This window comes from Idiotropiscis lumnitzeri, unplaced genomic scaffold, assembly GCF_059441095.1.
Source record: "Idiotropiscis lumnitzeri isolate Australia: NSW breed Sydney's pygmy pipehorse unplaced genomic scaffold, RoL_Ilum_1.0 HiC_scaffold_23, whole genome shotgun sequence".
Taxonomy (NCBI): Eukaryota; Metazoa; Chordata; class Actinopteri; order Syngnathiformes; family Syngnathidae; genus Idiotropiscis; species Idiotropiscis lumnitzeri.
The window spans coordinates 3820227-3826099 of record NW_028283561.1 but is presented as its reverse complement, the minus strand read 5'-3'; positions in this window follow the sequence as shown (position 1 = coordinate 3826099).

Below are 5873 nucleotides of genomic sequence, written 5' to 3'. Positions count from 1 at the left end.
ACATGCACAAAAACTCACCAAACTTGGCAGTCTCATCGGGCATGGCGAAAAATTTGATATTTTAACGTCTAATATGAACAGGAAGTGAGTTATGAATTTTTGAAAGTCCGACTTTTGCCCTTTTTTGCATGTTTACAGGGGTCATTCTTTTGCACCCTGATCCTAAAGGCTTCATCTGATTGCCTTAAAATTCTGTCTGTAGCATCTGAAGACCTGGCACAAACACTGGGGCTAAAATTTTTTGTTTCCGAAATACTATATGACGGGGGCGGGGCATCAAAGTTTTCACTTAAGATTTCCTTCGCCGCAATGGACAAAATGCTTAATAACTCTCCTGCACATGCTGCTAAAAATCCAAAACTTCACATGTACATAAAGAGTCTGTACCTGAAGACATCTATATGTTTATATTCAGTTATACACCTTGCGCCAATCAATATAATTTTTTACATTTTGACGTACTGCACGGTGCCCTTTTAACGAATCTGATTGAAAATTGGCTAGAAAAGACTGAAGACATTGATCTTACTCTATCCCTATTTTTGTGACTTTCCTTCGAAGGGCGTGGCTATTACGGTGCCGCAGAGTCTGATTATTCTCCGTGGCAACAAAAGTTCCTGCAAAATGATTCAGATGATCCATCTTCTCGAAATTTTTCACATTTGAGGATATTCAGGCCCTGAAGACGGCTGCCAACTTATTTTTTATCGCAGTGGTAGCGCCACCAACTGGTTAAAACAAATACAAATTATTTTCGTTGATTTTTTTCTCCGGGCAGGTTAACAAAATCTACCTTACATTTGCTCGGATGAGTGTTTAGGCCTTGAGGATGTCACAATACGAAAGTCTTTCGCCTTCTTCAGAGTGTCACATGATGGTGTCTTGTGGCCCGTCTTTATCAGCTGATGTTCCATGAGGGCATGACTTACCTGTCACAAGAATGAAGGCAAGTCACGCCCCCCGCTGTCCGTTCACTCCGCCAAAATGCTGCTCCAGGTGGTAGAGAGGATGAAGGCTCCCTTGTCTCTGTTCATGGTTTTTATGCCTCGCTTGCAGATCTCAATGGCCTCTCTGATCCAGCGCTGTTGTTTGTTCTCTTCTGTGCGGATGACCCTGCCCTTCTCCCGGTCCATGATGTGGTTTTCCCTTTTGCAGTGGTCAGTGATTGCTGATTTGTAATGTTCATGTTGTGCTTGTTCTTTTACTGCTCTGATTTTTCATTTTTTTGACAGGTAAGTCACACCCTCATGGTACATCAGCTGATAAAGACGGGTCTCAAGACACCATCATGCGACACTCTGAAGAAGGCGAAAGACTCGCCGAAACATGTCAGGTAAAAAATTAACCTAAAACATAATTGTCTGCTTTTAATGAATCAGTCAAATATCAATAATAAGAAGACAAAATGAACCTAATACAAATAAATGAATGCTTAATAACTCCCCTGCACATGCTCCTAAAAATCCAAACCTTCACCTGTAAATAAAACGTCCCGACCTGAAGACATCTTAATGTTATTATTTTGTTATACACACAGTGCCGCCAAGTGGAATCAAAAATTTGTTTTTATTTTAATTTTCACGTACTGCACGGTGCCCTTTTGACGAATCCGACTGAAAATTAGTCAGAAAAGACTCAAGACAATGATCTTACTCTCTGCCGAATTTTGTGACGTTTTGGCAAAAGGCGTGGCTATTAAGGTGCTGAAAAGTCCGATTGTACTCTGTGGCAACAAAAGCTCCGGCAACATGACTCAGATGATCCTATCTTCTCGAAGTTGTACACATTTGAGGATACTTCAGCCCTGAAGACATCTACCAACTTATTTTACATCGTAGTAGTAGCGCCACCAACTGGTAAAAGCTAATACAAGTTATTTTCTTGGATGTTTTTCTCCGTGCAACTCAACAAGGTCGCCCTCATATATGCTCGGATGACTGTTTCGGCCATGAGGATGTCACAATACGAAATTCGTGATTTTTCGTGAAAAGTTGTGGGAGTGGCATTGCACTGTTCGGCAATAAAACAAAGCTGATTATGAGGTTCTAAATATGAACGACAACTCGTAAAACTTTACACACACATCAGGCCGAGCAAATTTATCAATATTTTATACGTTAGTTGTGCAGCTTTTTTGAAATGGCTCGCCATGGCCCTCGAGAAATGTTAAAAAAAAGCAGCTCTGGTTGAGTGTTTCACCTCGCTTTTTGTAAATTTTATGGAGTACAGTGAACCCTCGGTTATCGCGGTTAATGGGGACCGAGACCATCCGCGAAAACTGAAAATCCGCGAAGTAGCGGCGCACCTTCAAAAATGCTTAAAAAAAATATACAATATATATAATAAATATATAATATATATATATATATATATATATATATATATATATATATATATATATATATATATATACGGGGGGAGAGAGAGTGAAATTCATGTTATAACAAAAAAAACAAATTATTATTAAAACGTATTATTTTTTTATTCCCCAGCCATTCTTTTTGTATTTATTTAATTACTCCGACTTTTACCTGCTGGTACGCCGTCCGGTGTGCCCTGTGAAATGAAAGGTGGCATTCTTTATTTATTTATTCATTTATTCATTCATAACTGACAGCCTCGCGCTCCGCTCGTGCCCGGGCAGAAGAGGTGCTCCAATTTGGCTTAACTGTGACACACGCCCGTCCTCCTCCCCCGGAGCTTCCATTCGGTTAAACTTAGGGGCCGCTTGGCACCGCCCGTGCCCGGGGAAGGTGCTCCTCTTCGGCTTACTGTGACGCGAGCATGCCCTCCTCCTCCGGAGCTTCCATTCTGTTAAACTTAGGGGCCGCTTGGAACCGCCCGTGCCCGGGGAAGGTGCTCCTCTTCGGCTTACTGTGACGCGAGCATGCCCTCCTCCTCCGGAGCTTCCATTCGGTTAAACTTAGGGGCTGCTTGGCACCGCCCGTGCCCGGGGAAGGTGCTCCTCTACGGCTTAACTGCCACGCACGCTGGCCGGAGCTCTGGTACGGTCCGAACCGCGCGAAACGTCGCCACCGATCGTGTCCGGGGGAATGTGCTCTTCTTCGTCCACTCTCCTCTTCGCCCACGCTCTTCTTCGGCGCACGCCGGCCGTCTATCCGCTCCAGCGCCCCGTCGTGCCGCTCGGCGAAACTACAATGCCCCCGAATATTTTTTAGACCCGCGAAGCACTGAACCCGCGAAAGGTGAACCGCGAAGTAGCGAGGGTTCACTGTATGTATAAGACCAAGACCTACAAAAAAGTCTCTTGGAGCAATGAGCTAGGTTTTACAGGAAGTCGGCCATTTTGAATTTACTTAAAAGGGGGCGGGTCACCACAATGGACTTTGTGTAGAAATTATTATTGGGGCCCGAACAGCGACCGCGGCGAGGTCCCTATTGTTTTTGTAGAAAATATTATTACTTTTATTATTATTATTATTATTATTATTAGGGCCTGAGCAGCGACCGCTGCGAAGTCCCTATTGTTTTTGTCGAAATTATTATTATTATTATTTTTCCGATTGTTCGATCGCATTTTTGACCCCTGAAACATGCACAAAAACTCACCAAACTTGGCAGTCTCATCGGGCATGGCGAAAAATTTGATATTTTAACGTCTAATATGAACAGGAAGTGAGTTATGAATTTTTGAAAGTCCGACTTTTGCCCTTTTTTGCATGTTTACAGGGGTCATTCTTTTGCACCCTGATCCTAAAGGCTTCATCTGATTGCCTTAAAATTCTGTCTGTAGCATCTGAAGACCTGGCACAAACACTGGGGCTAAAATTTTTTGTTTCCGAAATACTATATGACGGGGGCGGGGCATCAAAGTTTTCACTTAAGATTTCCTTCGCCGCAATGGACAAAATGCTTAATAACTCTCCTGCACATGCTGCTAAAAATCCAAAACTTCACATGTACATAAAGAGTCTGTACCTGAAGACATCTATATGTTTATATTCAGTTATACACCTTGCGCCAATCAATATCATTTTTTACATTTTGACGTACTGCACGGTGCCCTTTTAACGAATCTGATTGAAAATTGGCTAGAAAAGACTCAAGACATTGATCTTACTCTATCCCTATTTTTGTGACTTTCCTTCGAAGGGCGTGGCTATTACGGTGCCGCAGAGTCTGATTATTCTCCGTGGCAACAAAAGTTCCTGCAAAATGATTCAGATGATCCATCTTCTCGAAATGTTTCACATTTGAGGATATTCAGGCCCTGAAGACGGCTGCCAACTTATTTTTGATCGCAGTGGTAGCGCCACCAACTGGTTAAAACAAATACAAATCATTTTCATTGATTTTTTTCTCCGGGCAGGTTAACAAAATCTACCTTACATTTGCTCGGATGAGTGTTTAGGCCTTGAGGATGTCACAATACGAAAGTCTTTCGCCTTCTTCAGAGTGTCACATGATGGTGTCTTGTGGCCCGTCTTTATCAGCTGATGTTCCATGAGGGCGTGACTTGACTGTCACAAGAATGAAGGCAAGTCACGCCCCCCGCTGTCCGTTCACTCCGCCAAAATGCTGCTCCAGGTGGTAGAGAGGATGAAGGCTCCCTTGTCTCTGTTCATGGTTTTTATGCCTCGCTTGCAGATCTCAATGGCCTCTCTGATCCAGCGCTGTTGTTTGTTCTCTTCGGTGCGGATGACCCTGCCCTTCTCCCGGTCCATGATGTGGTTTTCCCTTTTGCAGTGGTCAGTGATTGCTGATTTGTAATGTTCATGTTGTGCTTGTTCTTTTACTGCTCTGATTTTTCATTTTTTTGACAGGTAAGTCACACCCTCATGGAACATCAGCTGATAAAGACGGGTCTCAAGACACCATCATGCGACACTCTGAAGAAGGCGAAAGACTCGCCGAAACATGTCAGGTAAAAAATTAACCTAAAACATAATTGTCTGCTTTTAATGGATCAGTCAAATATCAATAATAAGAAGACAAAATGAACCTAATACAAATAAATGAATGCTTAATAACTCCCCTGCACATGCTCCTAAAAATCCAAACCTTCACCTGTAAATAAAACGTCCCGACCTGAAGACATCTTAATGTTATTATTTTGTTATACACACAGTGCCGCCAAGTGGAATCAAAAATTTTTTTTAATTTTAATTTTCACGTACTGCACGGTGCCCTTTTGACGAATCCGACTGAAAATTAGTCAGAAAAGACTCAAGACAATGATCTTACTCTCTGCCGAATTTTGTGACGTTTTGGCAAAAGGCGTGGCTATTAAGGTGCTGAAAAGTCCGATTGTACTCTGTGGCAACAAAAGCTCCGGCAACATGACTCAGATGATCCTATCTTCTCGAAGTTGTACACATTTGAGGATACTTCAGCCCTGAAGACATCTACCAACTTATTTTACATTGTAGTAGTAGCGCCACCAACTGGTAAAAGCTAATACAAGTTATTTTCTTGGATGTTTTTCTCCGTGCAACTCAACAAGGTCGCCCTCATATATGCTCGGATGACTGTTTCGGCCATGAGGATGTCACAATACGAAATTAGTCCTTTTTCGTGAAAAGTTGTGGGAGTGGCATTGCACTGTTCGGCAATAAAACAACGCTGATTATGAGGTTCTAAATATGAACGACAACTCGTGAAACTTTACACACACATCAGGCCGAGCAAATTTATCAATATTTTATACGTTAGTTGTGCAGCTTTTTTGAAATGGCTCGCCATGGCCCTCGAGAAATGTTTAAAAAAAGCAGCTCTGGTTGAGTGTTTCACCTCGCTTTTTGTAAATTTTATGGAGTACAGTGAACCCTCGGTTATCGCGGTTAATGGGGACCGAGACCACCCGCGAAAACTGAAAATCCGCGAAGTAGCGGCGCACCTTCAAAAATGCTTAA